Source organism: Panthera onca, chromosome D1, assembly GCF_046562875.1.
Source record: "Panthera onca isolate mPanOnc1 chromosome D1, mPanOnc1 haplotype 2, whole genome shotgun sequence".
Lineage (NCBI taxonomy): Eukaryota > Metazoa > Chordata > Mammalia > Carnivora > Felidae > Panthera > Panthera onca.
The window spans coordinates 16,886,452-16,905,200 of NC_138348.1; the positions used below are offsets into that span (position 1 = coordinate 16,886,452).

Sequence of the window (18,749 nt, forward strand, 5' to 3'; positions counted from 1 at the left end):
GGGAAATGTAGTTTCATGATGCTGGTAGGTGGAATTTCTAAGTTCCATGGTCAGTGGAGAAGAGTGGCTAGGACCTTTAAAGTAGAGATTCTCATGGATATCAGAGATTTATGGGTTGTTTTCATTCAGAGAAGAGAAGGAAACAGTAGAAAGAACCTCTGTCCCACCCTGGGAGTGGGGCGGGGGGGGGGGGGGGGGTGTGGGGGCGGGAGGGAGGAGATGTAAGGGGTGAGGAAAGAAAAAACTTGGACGCACCTTTTGAATTCCAAAGGAGGCAGACAGATTTTAAAAGGCTGTATGAGGTGAGATCTGGGAAAATAGGAAAGAGTTCCACACAGTAGTTAAAAGCTCAGTTCTGGAGTCAGACTGACTTAGGTTCAAATCCAGACTATACTAGCCACCTGGGTGATCTCCAGCAGTAACTTAGCTTTTTTGGATAGGCCAGCAGTACAGGCTCTAGAGTGAGACTAGTGGAGTTTGCATCTGGGCTCTGTGATATTAGGCAAGTTATTTAACCTCTCTGTGCCTCACACTTTGCCTTTGTAAAATGTAAACCAACTCACCTTCTAAGGTGTCATAAGGATTTAGAATAAAGTGCCTGAGACATTGGCAATCACTCAACATATGTTAGTTATTATTATCACCTCTGGAGTTTTCCTCCAAACACAGTAGGCAAGAAACTTTAAGCTAACATACACATCTCTTTTTATCTGAATAGTTATGAATTTACTTTCAAGTGTATTAAAATAGATGACTAACATATCAAAGGTGTGATCTCGCTAATGTTATCGCTTAGGGCAAGGCTATGTGGAAAAAGGGAATCGATTTAAAGCTAATTTAGAGAATAAGGAAAGTTAATAAAATAAGTCAATTAAGATATATAATATAGATGGAGCGCGGGTATGAAAGAAAACCATGCAGGCAATACCTGAATTGCTGAAAAAATGGGAAAATAATCCACGATGCCTTCTGCTAATAAAACCTTTTAAGGCTCTTGGGTGGAGAAATGAGGCAGGGAAGATATCGATCAAGACGTTATCATACGAACGTTACCTCTTTCCCCCTCTGTAACCACTGTTCTTCCCTTTTTAAGAAATTGGTAGGAGGGCACAGACAAGCGAGGCCGGACGCCCTAACGAGATCCTGTAACCCGGATTAACTGTGGCTTGGGGGGTTTGGGGAAAGGAAGGCACAATCCAAAGGCCCAGCTCTGGAAACCGAAAGCCAACTCCCCAACTTCTCTCTCCCGTCGCGTTTAGGGCGATTCGGGCCTCTCTGATTTTTTTTGGATCACTGGGTCAATCAGTCAGCCAATGCCTCGGGAGAAGTTTAATTAAACTCAGATCACCGGCGCGAGCTGCCAAAGGCCTCCCAGCCCGCCCGCGCCCCGCCCCTGCCCGCGCCGTTCAGCGCCCCCCCCCGCACATCTGGTGAAAAGCTTCTCCCCAGCCCGGCCCGGCGGGGCCGCAGTCCGCGCATGCGCGTCGGCGGGGCGCCCAGCGCCCCGCGGCAGGCTCCGCTCCCAGAAGCGAGCGTTGCAAACTGTTGCATCAGACGGCAAGCAGCCGCCCGGCCGCCAGGGTTTCTAGGAAGATAGGAAGGGTTTGAGATCCTCTGTGGTCGAATGGGAGCGTTGGCTGTCACTCACGGTGTTTACACGCTGGTAACACAATCCCCTGAAACCTCAAGCTTGCGCCAGTCCGGGGAGGGCCTTAGCCACAGGTGAATTCTCTGAACTCCGCCGCTTCTGCCCCCACCCCACCGCCCCAGGCTGGACCAAGTGAATTGGACTCGGTCTGCTTTATTAATGGCATGGGCCCTAAAGGAATGAGCTGGGTTTGATTTCTCTTCCCAAGTACAAGAATGCCCCTGAGGAATTTCTCACTCTGTGAAAGCGCAAAACTAATTTCCCCAGACAGGCGCTGTTGCCGGTTCCCAAAAGGGCTTGGAAAGATCCTAGCAGGAATGCTCAGTGGTTCCAAATCTCTTCACCCGAGCCGCTGGATATGCAGACACTGACCACCAAGAACTTCTTGGTAGGTGGACACACGTCCTTCCCAGACAGGCCTTCTTTTTAGAGTATCTCAGGCCCCCATGTTATGGAGATTTTGGAATCAGCCAGAGAATGCACAACCACGAACTCATACAGACACAGCACAAATGTAACAGTTCTCTAGATTCAAGTGGCTCTGCAACTCAGGTAAGGGAAAAGTTTTCCTCACTACTCTCCTTCATTCTTCTGGTCTCTGGGCCTCTGCCTTCCTCCAGGGGAGGGAAAATGATGCTGTAGCTAGCAGGGATGGGACAGTCTTGAGGGCTGGGATATTCAAAAAGAATGAATATAATTTGGAATCTACTCTCTACAGGGACTTCCAGGGACATAATCAGAATCCTACAGTTCAAACTCTCTCCTTTAAAAAATTTTTTTTGGAATGGGTGACAACCAAGTCATTGAGTATTAATTAATGAATGTTCCAAAAAGACAAAAACTAACAATGCACCTTAAGCATTCTGTCATAACTATGATGTTGATGTTGAAAATCGATTCCATTTGAATAATCTGGAAAGCTGAAACAAGGCTAGTGTTCTTCTTTCCCCTCATTATTATGAATCACTCAATCCCAAGATTCAATAACAAAATGACCTGAAAGACTCGTAGCATTATCCAACATATCCACCACTTGCCAGACAGTCACTGTGGTTTGTTTAAGCCAAGATTTTCCTTTGAACAGTGGGGTATTATGGGACTGTAGGATTTTTTCATTGTAATAGATGCTTCATAAATATGGCCCAAGCTATTAAGGTTGTCAACAATGATCATACGAACTGAAGGCATGACAATGAGGGAAGAGGTATGGGCAAGTGCTAGACCTGGAGCCTTTTCAGGCTCTGCCTCTGAGGGTATATGTCGGGACCCAGACCTTCTGCCAAATGGATGTCACCAAGGTGGTATCCTGAGGTCACAGGGTGTGGTCTCCTGGAGCTGCCAGGAGCTACCAGAATGTCAGATATGTCTGAGCAGTTGTCCCACTTGGAGCAGCAAGTCATTTACTATTGTGGGGCCTCTCCAGGCACGCAAGTTGTAGCCATGAGGTCAGGAGCCAGGTGGGAAGTGGAGAAAGTGAGCTCATGAGCTCATGTTGGGTTCTCTGCTGTATCAGTAGCACTTACATATAGTGGGTTCTCAATGCATGTTTGTAGAATGAATGCACAGAAAAAATGAGGGAAGCAGCAGAGAGAGATAAGGTCAAAGAAGTCCAAGAATTTTGCAACAGGCAGCCTGGGATGTCCAGGGCTTGTTTGTGTTGGGCATGGGGGAACCATTCTAGTTCAAAGATAATAGGGCAAGAGAATCAGAACTGTGAAGTGACAGTCTCCTGAGGTCCCTTCTGCCTTGGTTTCCCTGTTTGGAAAAGCAGGGAAACCAAGCTGGTGATTCCAGAGCTGAGCAGTCATTCTGTTTAACCAAGCCTAGTGACATCATCATCAATAACAATTGCCTCACCTTGACTGAATTCCCAGAGCAAACTTCTGGGAAAGTAAGGAGTCTGGGGGAAGGTGTGTGACTAAGATCCAGGGGACAGGAAAATCCCTTAGAAGCCACACTCTAAAACCATAAGCAAAGTGGTGGCCCAGATGGTTAGATGATGCAGACATAAGCCAAAAGTGTGATTCGTTTTCCACATTTCATGGGCACTCACCGATTCTAGGCACTATACCGAGCCCAAACCCAGACAAAGCTCCCGTTCTAAGGGCTTATGATCTAAGTTCCTTGTGGAAAGTCTGTCTTTCAAATGTTTAAAGCACCTCATTTAATCCTCATTTCCCCTTCAAGTCATGTACCTCCTTCCTGAGAAACCCACCAAGTTTGAAGTGTGTAGCTGGCCTTCCTTCTGTTTTTGTGATTTATGTGCCAATTTAAAGGGTGGGGAGAGCCACATTAATTTAAAAATAAAACACAAATAGCCATATGAGTCTTGGTTAAAGTAAAAACCACAGAAGGCATTTTTTTTTCCTCTCATATTTTTCAGATTTTCCTAGAACCACCTTTATTTCCTCAGAGCCCAGTCATAGAAAGTGAGTGGGCCTCTCAGGATGCTTTTCCAAGCAAAAGTGAAAACCCTCATTCCTGTTCTCCTCTGCCTGCCCTTTTAGCTTTTGTTTTTTCTTTTTTTAGACACTTGAGTCCCAAACTGGGCTCACAAAGCAATCGAAGCCCCTAATTCACCTGTGTGTAGTATTGCTAAGCACTCTTGGAGCAGATTTTGGTTTGCTGTTGCTTGGTTTGCATCTTACCTCTTCTGTTCAGTTGGATCAGCTGATGGGAACATGGCTTTATAGTTAGGTCTTCCTGGGGGTGCCTGGCTGGCTCAGTCGGTAGAGCATGTACCTCTTGATGTCAAGGTTGTGAGTTCAAGCCCCACACTGGTATGGAGCCTACTTAAGTAAAACAAAAAAAAATTTTTTTTTAAATAATAAAGTTAGATCCTCCTAGTGGATTCCCAGCATTGCCGTTGTGGCCTCTTTTATCAAAAGAATAATGATGCACTCCTCTGGGCTGTAGTGAGGATTGAGGAGTCAAGACACAGGAAGGGCTCAGCACAAAACAAGCTCTCAAGACACTGTAGCTATTAAAAGATATAGATCCTTTCATCAATCTGCTCCTTCCTTAACCAAGCCCCTCCTCCTGTTTCGGAGAAGAAAATTAGTTATCTATTCCGAGATGGTTTATCTCCATTTTACCTCACCAAAGGGGCCAGGAGAAGGGGAGACAAAGCCGAGTATGACTTGCAAACACCTGAGGTTTTTAATGGAATGGGATCAGTGTTCCAGCCTTTCAGCGAGAGGTAACTAAATCAATGGCGCAGGGACTGGGGAAGACTTGAAAACCCATGGTGGGATGGCAGGACCACAGAAAACGGGGATTAGTCAGGAAAAGCGGGCCCTGGGCTGAGATGAGGGGTCAGAGGGGGGCCAGACGCCAGGAAGAAGGGGTTCCCACTTGGGGCGTTCCGAGTCCAGGCATCCGCAGGCGGAGGCTGCAGGCCTCGGGGTCTGGTGACCGTGGGACCCGAGGCGCGTGCGACAGCGCCCTCTGCCGGCCGCGCAGAGCAAGCCGCCAGCCCCGCCGCTCTGCAGGTGGGACCAGGGATCCCTCCCGCTGCCTCCGCCCCCGCTCCATCCCTTCTGAGGACCGCGCGGCCAGGTCCCGACCGGATTCCGGGAGACGCGTCCCTATCTGACGCCTGCGGGCTGAGCAGAGACGATGCTCCGAAACATCCGATTCACCCGGGGATCGGAGGCCGCGGGAACCCACCCATACCCCGCAGAGGCTGCGCCTCTTGGGACCCGGGGCCAAAGCCTGCTGGGCTGTCGGAGGTGGTTTGGAAGTGGCATCGCCTATGGCCAAGACCGCGGGTTCTGCGAACAGAGAGGAGCCCTGGGTTCGCTTTCTGCCGCATCCATTTTCCAGCTAGGTGACCTTGGGCAAGGTACTTAAATTTCCATGTGCCTTAATTTCCTCATCTTTAAGATGGAGAGATTGATCCCGACCTTATGGGTTGACATGAGGATTACATGGGATCAGACAGCCTGGGTTGGAATTTTGGCACTGACATCAGCTAGCTGTGTGCCTGGGGCAAATGACTTAACCTCTCTGTGCCCCAGTTTCCTTAAAATAGGGATAATAACGGTACTTACCTCCGAGGGTTGTTGCCTGCAAAGCGCTTAACACAGTGCCTGGCACAGAGTAAGCGCTCAATAAATGGTGGCTCTTATGGTTGTTGTCGTTATTACTGTTCTTAAGAGCGCTGAGCACAAGAGCAGAACTCTAGCGGGCTGCTATTATTAGTCTCTTTCTTGGGTCCGGCTATTTCTTTCCGGGCATTGTTAAAATCTTTTACCATGAGCTCGCGTCCTTATCAGTAGCCGAAGGACAGCCGGCCTTCCTGAGATTGGAAAATCGAGGTTCCCCTGGAGGAGGGCCAAGGACGCGACCGCGGGCTGCAAGGACCGGGACCTCCCCGGGGGACACCCGCGCCAAGCCGCCTCCGCCCGTGCCTCCATTAGCGCGCGTCAGAGCCGCAGTGACGTCGCCAGGTCCCGGCGGTGGGGAGGCGCGGCGCGGGGAGGCGCGGCCTGGGCACGCGGGGAGCCTGGGATGCCGGGGGTTGCCGGGGTGCAGGAGACGTCCGGGGCCGCGTGGTGCCCTGCTGTCCTCGGCCGCTGCGGCCGAGGCAGCCCTAGGAGCTGTGGGAAGTCCGCGGCTCTGGTCGCCTGTCCCCCCCGCCCGCCCGCGCGCCCGCGCCTTGCGCTCTCGGGCTCCGCCTGCACCCCGCGGGGGAGGCCGGCGAGGCCAACTCCCGGCCCGCCCAGCCCGCGCGGGGCTGGTCTCCCGGCGGCCGCTCAGCGTCTGCGCGGTCCTCCCCCCTCCCCCTCTTCTCTTCCCCCAGCCCGCCCCAGTCCCATTCCTTGTCGTCCCCCCCCCCCCCCCCCCCCCAGACCTGCTCACTTTCGTCTTCCTCTGCCCTCCTTCTGGACCAACTCATTGGCTGTGAGCGGTCAGTAAACGCCCGCAGGAGGCGCCTCCTGCTCCCAGCTGGCGGGAGCCCTTGGCGCACCCTTTCTGCTGCTCATAGGACAGTTCCACTTGGTGTGCCCTGCACGCACTTGCCCCTATTATTGTCCATGTTGGCGGTGGCCACCCAACCATCGTCCTAGATGTCTCGCCTTCCCTCCTAAATACTTCTTCGGGCACCCCTCACTTCTTCCAGGATGGATGGCTTTCTAGTTCCAGCCATCCTGGTTTAGGCTATTAGCATATTTCTCTCAAAGATCTCCTTGTCTGCACCCAGCCTCCTTCAGATCCATCCTTCATACACTGTTAGAGCAAGCCACCTACACCCATGTCTGGCCATGCCTCTCTTGGCTTGAGGCTGCCCAGCCTGGGACCTCAAGCCTTCTGTGTTCATGGCCATTTCCTAACACCTCTGGAGCTAGTCCTGAGTGTATGACCTAGGCGGGACCATGCTGTGGAAGGTCCTCGGGGTCTTTTTATTGCTGTTTGGCCCTCTTCAGGGAATTTGCACCTCACTCCCTCCTCCTCCTCTTTCTCCAATTGGCTTCCTCTTACTCATTCTCCACAACTCAAGATATGAGTCATCTCTGACATGAATGCTTTCCCTGTTCTGCTATCTAGCTAAGAGAAGTCTCTCTGGGCCCCAATGCTTTCCGTCCTTGCTGCTTTCCTCATAGGGTAAAAACCTGATCTTCAAGATATCCTATGAGGCTCTGCATGGTCTGTGCACCACCCCCCCGCCCCAACTGCAGCCCCCTTTCCCCTCTGCTCTGGCCACAGAACTGGGGGTCTCAGTTCCCAGTCTCTGTGCTCACCCTCCCACCCCAGGGTCTTTGCACAGCTTGTTTTCTCCGCCTGGTACACCTTTCTGCCCTTCCTCATATTCAGTTTTGGACTGTCATCCTAAGTAAGCATCATGTCAGTTGAGACCCCTCCCCCAACCCCACCTCCAATTCAATTCTCTGATAGATCAAAGCACATAAAAAACTACAGAGAGTAATATCATTAACACCTGTTTATTCTGCACCCATCCCATGCCCCTCCAGTCTTTGCCAAAGCTTAACATTTGCCACGATTTCTTCAAATCTTTTTTTTAAGAACATAAAACATCTTTCAATATAGAGCCCTCTGAACCCATGTCTGTCTCTCTCCTAAGGTAACCACTCTCCTGCACTGGGATGTGTCATATTCCTATACATGCTTTTGTATCTTTACTATATATGTTTGTGCCTATAAACACTTTATAGAATTGTCTGGCATGTTTGCAAACTTTGGAGAAGTGGCATTATACTGACTATATCATTGTGCAACTTGCTTTTTTCACTCAGCTTAGGATTTCAAAATGCATTCACATTGATTCATGGAGTTCTAGATCATACATTTTCACTGCTCGTCAGGGTCCCATTGTATGAGTTCACCGCACTTTATTCACCCATCTTTTTCTGAAGGACGTTTAGCTCATTGTCGCTTTTGTGTTGTTAGAAACAATGCTACAATGAATGTTTGTTATACCTATCCCCTTGAGAGAAAGGGAGCCATCGGGTAGATACTTGTGTGTGAAATTGCTGGACTTGGGTCACGTGAATTGGCAGCTTTACCTAGCCTGGCTGAACGGTTTTTCAAAGTGGTTGTACCAATTTACACTTTGATAGCAATATGTAACTTGGAGTTCCCGTGCTTGGCATCCTCAACAACACTTGGTAATGTCAGACTTTAAAAATTTTGCCAAGCTGATGGGTATAAAATGGTATTTCAGTGTTTTATTTTTATTTTTTTTTTTTTTAAATTTTTTTTTTCAACGTTTTTTATTTATTTTTGGGACAGAGAGAGACAGAGCATGAACGGGGGAGGGGCAGAGAGAGAGGGAGACACAGAATCGGAAACAGGCTCCAGGCTCCGAGCCATCAGCCCAGAGCCTGACGCGGGGCTCGAACTCACAGACCGCGAGATCGTGACCTGGCTGAAGTCGGACGCTTAACCGACTGCGCCACCCAGGCGCCCCAAGTATTTCAGTGTTTTAATTTGCAACTCCCTGTTTACAAGAGAGACGAAGCATACTTTCCTTTGTTTATTGTTCATTTGCCGTTCATCTTTTAAAAATTGCCCTTGGTTTGACAATGCTTCTATTGCATTATCTCTTATTACATGTGGGAACTCTTTATATGTTCTGGATACTAATCCTCTGTCAGGTTGTCGTCCATCTGGTGTCTTCTACTCCACTCAAGTACAGTTTAAATCTGTGTGATTATTTGATTAATGTCTGACTTTCCCACTAGACTATAAGCTCCATGAGAAGAGGGACTATCCCCTGTGACTAGTGCAGTGTTTAAGACATAGCAGCAACTCAATAAATACTTCTGGACTGAATTGCATTGACATTATTTGTCTTTTTATGTGCTTCTGCTCTGCCCTCACCCTCAACCATTCACGAGGCTATAAATTCCTTGAGAGCAGGAATCTGGCGCTATTTTCTTCATCTTCGTATCTCCATCTTTCTATCTATCAGAACCCAACACCTCTAGCACAAAGTATATATCCTGTCATTTTTGCTTAATTAATTTTATTTGAGCTTTGTCTTTCCTTTTTCCTCAACCTTTTGTCTCCAAGCCCAGTCATATATTATCTATAAAATGAATGATTAATAAAAACTTCCTCAGGTGTTTGTGAAAATCCCATGGTATAATGTATGCCGGTAAGAAGAACAATGCTTAGCATACAGTTGGTGCTCAATAAGTGGTGACGTCTGTTGTTCCCACAACAATCATTTGGGCGAATAAAGATACACTCTGTTTAATTTTAACAGACAGAATTCTTTCAGAGAGAGAATAAAAGTGAACTTCCTGAAGATCTGGTGAGCGTTTTTTTTTTCCTTTATTGGCATTTGACCCATTATATAAGGCTCAGTCCCAACATGATCTCTGAAAAGCATCAAATATCATTCTTCTCCTTCTCTTTTATAAATTCCAGACATATCAAAGGCATATGAACCATACATAGAATTCAAACCTTTAAGTGGAAACATATAAAGGCCAATTTCACGTCTTTGGCCAGAAGTCAGAGAGCAGAAAGGAGGTCTGTCAATGATACCAGGGGTGGGATTTAGTGGCTGCAGTCAGGGACAAAAGGAGAATTCTTACATCTGTTTCCTACATCTGCCATTGATTGTGTGACCTTTGATCTATTTATAAAATGAAGACAATAATTCTTGCTTTTTCTGGACGTTGAACTTCATTAATTACTCATTTAAAAATGCTTTGAGATCCTCAACATGAAAGGCAGTTTGGCTATATTTAAATCGTGCTCCCAAGAGGTAAATGACCCAGCAACATCTGTCCGTGCAACACAGGAATATGATCTCTATTTTACCAGAAAGTGAGGCCCGGGAAGGTGGATTTGTGTGCCTGAAGTTGTAAGCTGCCGACAGACGGAGGGTGGGGGGGACCCCCCTCCATCTCTGGCCCCAAGCTTGAAGGAACGAGAAATCTCAGGGCAGCCTTATTTGATCAAGATGTCATACTCCGCCGAGGCCCGTCATCTCTAGGGTTTCATCTCTGCCTGAGGAAAGCAGGTGTCTGCACTGGGCCGACTGCAACGTGAGCTCACCAGAGAGAACAATTAGAGCCACAGTGACCGCTGGCGGCGGCCTCTCCCCAGAAGGCCCCAAAGGAACTTTGCTGAGGGATGTAACAGAAGAAGGTGGGCTGAATCCAGAAGGCAGTTTAGGCAGGGCCCCTGTGGAGCCTGACCTTCTCCTCAACTCTGAGGTCTGGGAGAGGGACCTGAAGGCCCGGAGAGGGCTGAGATCCCTGTCTGACAACTCCGTGTGGTAGCATCTGGGGGTTACGTGGCTGTTGGAACTGGCAGCGACACGTTGCAATTGTCTGAAGAGAGAGCCCTGGAACCAGAACACCGGGCTTTAAAATCCAGCTGCAAAACTTACTCGCTGTGCGACTTGGCCACTAAACCTCTCGGAGCCTCAGCACCTCACCCGTGGGTAGGAACTGATGACCGCACCCACAAACACCAACCTGTCGGAATTGGTGGGAAGATCAAGAAAGAAAAAGCATGGGACACCACACCACTGAGGAATGGGTTAAGTCAATCCTTGTTAAGAAGATTAAAACACTAAAAACCCACTCTCTTAAAAGATTTTTTTCTCTCTATTCTTAAGGTCATACGCGTACATGATTTAAAAAACAAACAAACAAAAGCAAACCCAAACCAAAACAGCCTGAGAGAGAATACAGTGAAAAATGAGCATCTCTGCCATTGGAACTTCTTGTCACCCATTTCCCCTCCCGTGGTGGCAATAAATATTCAATAATGTTACCAGATTCTGGTGTATCTTTCCAGAGGTAGCCTGTGCACATATGAAGATCTATGTGGATTTGAAACTGTGCCTCCTTTTGACACAGATAACATGCTATCTACACTCTTCGTGTACTTTGCATTTTATTCCCCACTAAACAATGTTCCTTGAAATGAATTCCATATGAGTATGTAAAGAGGCACCTGTCTTTTTTCTTTTTTTACAGGTTTTGTTTTTAAGGAATCTCTATACCCTACATGGGGCTCAAACTCACAACCTCGAGATCAAGAGTCGCATGCTCCACCGACTGGGCCAGCCAGGCGCCCCTGAGGCCCCTTTCTTTTAAGCCTGCACAGTATTACACTGCATTTTTTTAGCTAGTTCTCTGCAGACAGACGTTTCGGTCTGTATTAGTTTCCTCTTGCTGCTGTAACAAGTCACCACAAATTCGGTGGCTTAAAACAACAGAACTCTGTTATCTTCCAGTTCTGTAGATCAGAAGCCTGAAATGGTTCTTGCTGGGCTAAGTTCAAGGTGTTGGTAGGATTACCTTCCCTCTGGAGACTTTAGGGAAGCATCAGTTTCCTTGCTCTTTCTAGCTTCTAGAGACCACTTGGATTCCTTGACTTGTGTCTCCTTCCTCCATGTTCAAAGCTAGCAACCGTAGGTTGAGTTTTTTCTCAAATCACCCGATTCTCACTCTCCTTTTCTGCTACGCTCCTTTGTTTCTGAGGACCCTTGTTATGATATTGAGCTAACTCAGGTAATCTCCCTATTTTAAGGTCAGCTGTTTAGTAATCTTAATTCCATCTGTAACTTTAAATCCCTTTGCCATGAGTATTCACAGGTTCTGGGGATTGGAATATGGAATTTTGGGGTGCCGTTAGTCTGCCACAAGGCTATTTCCTGTCTTTTGCCATTACAAACAGAACAGATGAATGTCTTGTATAAATGTCATTTCCTACCTGTGAGTTATGTGTGTGAGATAAAGTCTGAGAAGTGGACTATCTGTGTAAAAGGACATGTGTTTTAAAATTTTTTGGAAAGTATTGTCAAATTTCATTCCAAAGGGATTGTACCAACTTACATACCTACCACCAATGTATTTGTACAAGTTAAAAAAAAAATTAGTAGCTTTTTTTTTTTTTTTAGAGAAGTTTTAGGTTTACAGAAAAAATGGATGGGAAAGTAATGAGTTCCCACATCCCTCCCTCCCTCTCCCATAGTTTCCTCTCTTATTTACATGCTGTATTAATGTGGCGTATTTGTTATAATTGATGAACCAATGCTGATACTTATTATCACACAAAGTCCATACTTTATTTACATTAGGGTTCACTCTGTCCTACAGTCTATGGGTTTGGATAAATGTATAATACAGGTATCCACACTGTAGTATCATACAAAGTAGTTTCACTGACCTAAAAACCCTCTGTGCTCCATTTGGTCGTCCTTCCCTCTCTTTTGCCCTCAACCCCTAGCAAACAGTGATATTTTGACTGTCTCCATAGTTTTGCCTTTTCTAGGATGTCGTATAATTGGAATCATAATCCTTTTCAGGTGGGCTTCTCTCACCTAGCAATATGCATTTAAGATTCCTTCGTGTCTTTTTGTGACTTGATGGTTCATTTCTTTTTATTGCTAAATAATATTCCATTGTATGGATATACCACAGGTTGTTTATCCATTCACTTATTGAAAGACATCTTGGTTGCTTCTGAGATTTGGCAATTATGAATAAAGTTGCTATACTTGAAGAATGCAGGGGTTAGGGGAGCAGATCCCTGCACAGCTGAAAATCTGAGTATAACTTTTGACTCCCTCAAAATTTAACTACTAATAGCCTGCTATTGATCTTACCGATAACATAGATTAACACATATTTTGTGTATGTATGATATGTGTATTTTTACAGTAAAGTAAGCTAGAGAAAAGAAAATGTTATTAAGAAAATGATATGGGGGCACCTGGGTGGCTCAATCGGTTGAGCATCTGACTTCAGCTCAGGTCATGATCTCGCGGTCCGTGAGTTCGAGCCCCACGTCGGGCTCTGTGCTGACGGCTCGGAGCCTGGAGCCTGTTTCAGATTCTGTGTTTCTCTCTGACCTTCCCACACTGTCTCTGTGGGAAGAGAAACCTTCCCACTCTGTCTCTGTCTCTGTGTCTCTTTCCCTCTTTCAAAAGTAAATTAAAAAAAATTAAAAGCACTTTTAAATAAAGAAAAAAGAAAAAGAAAATCATATGGGGGCACCTGGCTAGCATGGCCGGTGGAGCATGTGGCTTTTGATCTGGGGGTTGTGAGTTAGAGCCCCACACTGGGTGTGGAAATTACTTAAAACTAAAGTCTTTAAAAAAAAAGAAAAAAAATCATATGGAAGAGCAAATACATTTACAGTACTGTACTATATTTATATTTAAAAAATCCACATCTAAGTGGACCCACGCAGTTCAAACCTGTTATTGTCCAAGGGTCAACTGTAAACATCTATGTGCAGATTTTTTTAAGTTTATTTTGCTATTTTGTGAGGGGGACGGGAGGGACAGAGAGAGGGAGAGAGAGAGAATCCTAAGCAGGCTACACACTCTCAGCCCAGAGCCTGACACAGGGCTCAAACTCACGGACCATGAGACTATGACCTCAGCCAGAATCAAGAGTCGGATGCTTAACGGACTGAGCCACCCAGGCTCCCCTGTGCGCGGATTTTTGTATGGTTATAAATTTTCAATGGCACCACTTTTTACACATCTTTGAACATACAGTATTTTAGAAACCCTTTTCACCTTGGCTAATCTGATAGATGAAAAATGGCATCTAGTTGTTTTAATGTACATTCCTTTAATTAAGAGTGAAATTTGACATCGTTTCGTATTTACCCTTTTATTTCTGGAAATGGTCTGTTCATGTTTGTTTTTCTATTGGGTTGTTTTTTCTTAGTGATACAAACAATTTTTTTATATAAAAAGGAAAATTGGAAACGTGTTATATTTTTACAAATATTATGTCCAGCTTATTGTTTTGTCTTTTGGGTTTTTTTTCCATGTAGAAATTTAGAACTTGTTTAAGTCAATGTATACCTTTTCTTTCTTAAGGGCCTTTGTGTTTGTGTCTTACCTTTCCTACTCTCAGATTAAAGAAGAAATCCTCAGTTTACTTCTAATGTTTATTTTTAAAAATTTTTATATTTTATTTTATATTTGAGAGAGAGAGAGAGAGAGAGCAGGGGAGGGGCAGAGAGATGGAGACAGAAGCTGAAGCAGGCTCCAGGCTCTGAGCTGTCAGCACAGAGCGCGATGCGGGGCTTGAACTAACGAGCAGTGAGATCGTATCCTGAGCCGAAGTTGGACACTTAACCGACTGAGTCACCCAGGCACCCCTACTTATGTTTTTATGGATTTCCTTTTGACGTTTAAGTCTTTGATACATCAGGATATATTTAGGTGAAAGGAACAAGGCGGGGTTCCAAATGCTGCTCTTCCCCCATTGTTAACCTATCCAGGAATGTTGGTCCAGTATCATTTTCCAGATAATCCATCTTTCCTCTTTTTGGAAGTGCCACCTTGATTATATACTAAATTCTAGTGGGTAATTGTGTTTATTCTGGTCTTTTGAGCTGTTTTGCTTACCAAAGTTTTACATTGTGTTTTTATTTTATTTTAAAATATTTTTAATGTTTATTTTTGAGAGAGAGAGAGAGAGAGAGAGAGAGAAAGAGAGAGAGATAGGGAAGGGGCAGAGAGAGAGAGAGGAAGACACAGAATCTGAAGCAGGCTCCAGGCTCCGAGCTCTCAGCACAGAGCCCAATGTGGGGCTCGAACTCATGAACTGTGAGATCATGACCTGAGCCGAAGTCAGATGCTTAACCAACTGAGCCACCCAGGTGACCCTTACATCATGGTTTTTAAAACAACAGCTTTATTGCGATATAATTCACATGTGATAAAATTCACCCTTTTAGTGAATTCGGTTTTTTGCTAGCTTCAGAGTTGTGTAACCATCACTGCTATCTAATTCCACAACATTTTCATCACCCCATAGAGAAACCCTGTATCTGTTAGCAGTCATTCTCCACCCTTTCCTGCCCCCAGCTCCTGGCAATCACTAATCTACTTTTGGTTTTGATGGATTTGACTATTTTAGACATGTCACATAAATAGAATCATACGGTTTGTGGCATTTTATGGCTGACTTCTTTATTAGCATGATTCTCAGGGTTCACCCATGTTGTAGCATGTGTCAGTATTTCTTTCTTTTTTTTTTTTTTAGTGTTTCTTTCCTTTGTATTGCTGTATAGTATTCCATTGTGTGTCTAATACCACATTTTATTTATCCATTCATCTATTGACGTACATTTGGATTGTTTCCATTTTTTGGCTATTATGAATAATGCTGGTATAAACATTTGTGTTCAGATTATTGACTATTATGAATAATGCTGGTATAAACATTTGTGTTCAGATTTTTGCGTAGACGTATGTTTTCAATTCTCTTGAGTACGTATATGTAGCAGTGGAGTTCCTGGGTCACATGATAACTCTATGTTGACCTTTTTGAAGAGCTGTCAGACTGTTTTCCACAGTGGCTGCAGCATTTTACATTCTTTCCTAACAACAGTGTATGTGGATTCCAATTTTGGCACATCCTCACCTTGTTAACGTTTACCTTTTTGATTAGAGCCGTCCTCATGGGTATAAACTGGTATCTGATTGTGGTTTTGATTTTCATTTCCCTAATGACTAATGATGTAGGGCATCTTTTCCTGTGCTTATTAACCATTTGTATAGCTTGTTTAGATAAATGTCCATTCGAATTCTTTGCCCATTTAAAATCGGATTATTTATCCTTTTTGTTTTTTGTTTTTTGCAGTCGTAAGAGCTCCTTATATGTCCTGGATACTAGTCCCTTATGAGATATATGATCTGTAAATATTTTCTCCCATTCTCTGAGCTGTATTTTCACTTTTTTTTTTTTTTTTTTTTTTAATTTTTTTTTCAACGTTTTTTATTTATTTTGGGGACAGAGAGAGACAGAGCATGAACAGGGGAGGGGCAGAGAGAGAGGGAGACACAGAATCGGAAACAGGCTCCAGGCTCCGAGCCATCAGCCCAGAGCCTGACGCGGGGCTCGAACTCACAGACCGCGAGATCGTGACCTGGCTGAAGTCGGACGCTTAACCGACTGCGCCACCCAGGCGCCCCTGTATTTTCACTTTTTTAAAGTTTTAAAATTATTTAATTAATTATTTATTTTTTTGAGAGTGCCTGAGCAGGAGAGGGGCAGGGAAAGAGGGAGACAGAGAATCCATGCAGGCTCTGTGCTGTCAGTACAGAGCCCAGCTCAGTGCTCAGACTCATGAACAGTGAGATCATGACCTGAGCTGAAACCAAGAGTTGGATGCTTAACCGACTGAGCCACCCAGGTGCTCCTATATTTTTCACTTTTTTAATGGTGTCCTGTGAAACACAAACTTTCTGAACTTTGTGGGTTTTTTAATGTCTTTAATTCTGATGAAGTCAAATTTATCTATTTTTTTCCTTTTCTTTGTGGTTTCTGTGTCGTATCTAAGAAACTATGTTACGTTTTAGTATCTGGTAACAGAGTCTACCCTCACTGCCCTCCCCCACACACTCCCCAGGCTGGTCAGGCTGTTCTTGCATGTTTATGTTTCCACGTGAACTTTAGAATTGGCTCATCTTATTCCAAAAGCAATTCTTTTTTGTGTATTTTAAATTTTTGTGTATTTTAAAAATTGGAATCACTGTAAATATAATGACTTGTGAGAACTGACATCTTTACAATAGCACATCTTCCTATTCAAAAGCCGGATATATGTTTACATTTATTCAGACGATTAAGTCTAGTATTCTAAAGCTTTCTTATAGATTTAGCACATTTGTAATAGTTGTGTTTTTGTTGTGGCCCATGTGAATGGAATCTCGTTTTATTTTATTTATTTATTTATTTATTTATTTAATATTTATTTATTAGAGAGAGAGAGAGAGCACAAGCTGGGGAGGGGCACAGAGAGAAAGAGGGGGACAGAGGATCCAAAGTGGGCTCCTTGCTCACAGCAGAGAGCCCGATGCCGGGCTTGAACTCAGGAACTGTGATATCGTGACCTGAGCCAAAGTCACCCCTCTTTTTGTATTTTTTAATTAGTTGATGATTGCATATAAGAAAGCTACTCACAGGGTGCCTGGGTGGCTCAGTCAGTTAAGTGTCAGACTCTTGATTTCTGCTCAGGTTGTGATCTCACTGTTAGGGAGTTCAAGCCCCACATCAGGCTCTTTGCTGGTAGTGTATACAGCCTGCTTGGAATTCTCTCTCTCTCTGCCCTTCCCCAGCTTGTGTGCGCTCTCTCTCTCTCTCTCTCAAAAATAAACTTTAAAAAAAAAGCTACTCACTTTTGTTTATCATATAATCAGTTTACCTTATTGTATTGATATGAAATAATTTTATTGATAATTCTTGAGGGAGTTATCTTGCATTTTCTAGATTTACAGCCATATCATCTAAAAATAATGATAATTTTACTTTGTTCTTTCCTGTTTTTATACTTCTTGGGTTTTTTTTTCCCTTGTTGTATAATTGCACAGGCCAGTACTTCCAGAACAATGTTAAATAATGATGGTGTTAGTGGAAATCTTTCTTTTGCTCCTGACTCTTAGGGAGATGTTTGCACTGTTTACAGATTTGCAGAGGCAGCTTTCCAACATCTTTCTTTTCTTTTATTGTGTCCTTTTTGTCAGGTTTCATGCACTGTTATGTTGGCTTCATAAAAAGAATTTGGAAGTTTTCCTGCTTTCTCTTTGCTCTGGAACAATTTAAATAGCAGGTAGAATTCACCCATGAAACCATCTGGACCTGACACTTTTTTGGGGTATAGCTCTTTGAAAACATTCTCAATGTCTTCTGCGGTATTTAATAGGTTTCAGGTTTTCTTTCTTTCTTTCTTTCTTTCTTTCTTTCTTTCTTTCTTTCTTTCTTTCTTTCTTTACTGACTGTATCTTTAAAAGTTCTCTGGAATTAGCTGTAATGTTTTCTATTTTCCTAGAAAATCTGGGGCACCTGGGTGGCTTAGGGGCGCCTGGGTGGCTCAGTCGGTTGAGCGGCCGACTTCGGCTCAGGTCATGATCTCGCGGTCCATGAGTTCGAGCCCCGCGTCGGGCTCTGTGCTGACAGCTCGGAGCCTGGAGCCTGTTTCAGATTCTGTGTCTCCTTCTCTCTCTGACCTTCCCCCATTCATGCTCTGTCTCTCTCTGTCCCAAAAATAAATAAACTTAAAAAAAAAAAAAAGAAAATCATCTATTCTATGCAGGGTTTAACCATTTTTGCTTTAGGTTCACCCAGGTGCGTGCTTAGGATTCTTTTAGTTCATTTAGTGTCTATGGTGATTTCTCAATTCTCATTTCTTATTTTGTGTATTTGATCTTGAAAAAGTGGGTGGGAGGTCTTTTCCTGCAGGACTGTCTGTTTCTACGGCCAGTCTGAGGCTGAGGGTTCCCAATTATGAAATCCCCCGCCCTCCAGCTGGTGTGATTCTGTTCAAAATGGCATAAGACCAATACTTCTTCCTTTACCTGGCTTTAGCTGTGATGGATTGTTTGCCATGTGCCAGGCACCATGCTAAGCTTTTTACTTTTGTTTTCTTGTTGAATTCTCACACCATCTCAAGAGATCGGCGGAACTGCGTTTTTCCTATTTTACCAACAAGGAAAAAGAGACTGAGTGAGAGTCAGTAACTTACCCAAGGTCCCACAGCTAGTAACTGGCAAAGCTGGGTTTCTGATCAGGTCTGTCTGTGTCAGGACCCATCGGAAGTCCTGGGCTCCTGCCCCACCCCACTGCCATTCTGCACTTGCCTT

The 18,749-nt window shown here is 44.7% G+C and overlaps 2 long non-coding RNA genes across 5 annotated transcripts in view; one reads left to right on the forward strand and one right to left on the reverse strand.

The window, feature by feature from the left end:
- Window positions 1-1,483: 1,483 nt before the first annotated feature.
- LOC132677499 (uncharacterized) lies at window positions 1,484-6,342 on the reverse strand. 2 transcript variants are annotated; one of them, XR_013550208.1, is made up of 3 exons: window positions 5,701-6,342; window positions 4,297-4,440; window positions 1,484-1,585 (listed from the first exon to the last, which is right to left on the reverse strand). It is a non-coding gene; the product is annotated as an uncharacterized LOC132677499 (long non-coding RNA). The 2 variants fall into 2 exon arrangements; XR_009609311.3 differs by having other exon boundaries at window positions 4,297-4,437; window positions 5,701-6,334.
- The window catches only part of LOC132661704 (uncharacterized), a 71,737-nt gene continuing 54,568 nt past the window's right edge, over window positions 1,581-18,749 (forward strand). For all 3 annotated transcript variants that reach the window (XR_013550206.2, XR_013550205.2, XR_013550207.2), the window contains exon 1: window positions 1,581-2,200. This is a non-coding gene — a long non-coding RNA (uncharacterized LOC132661704). The remainder of the gene's footprint in view (window positions 2,201-18,749) is intronic.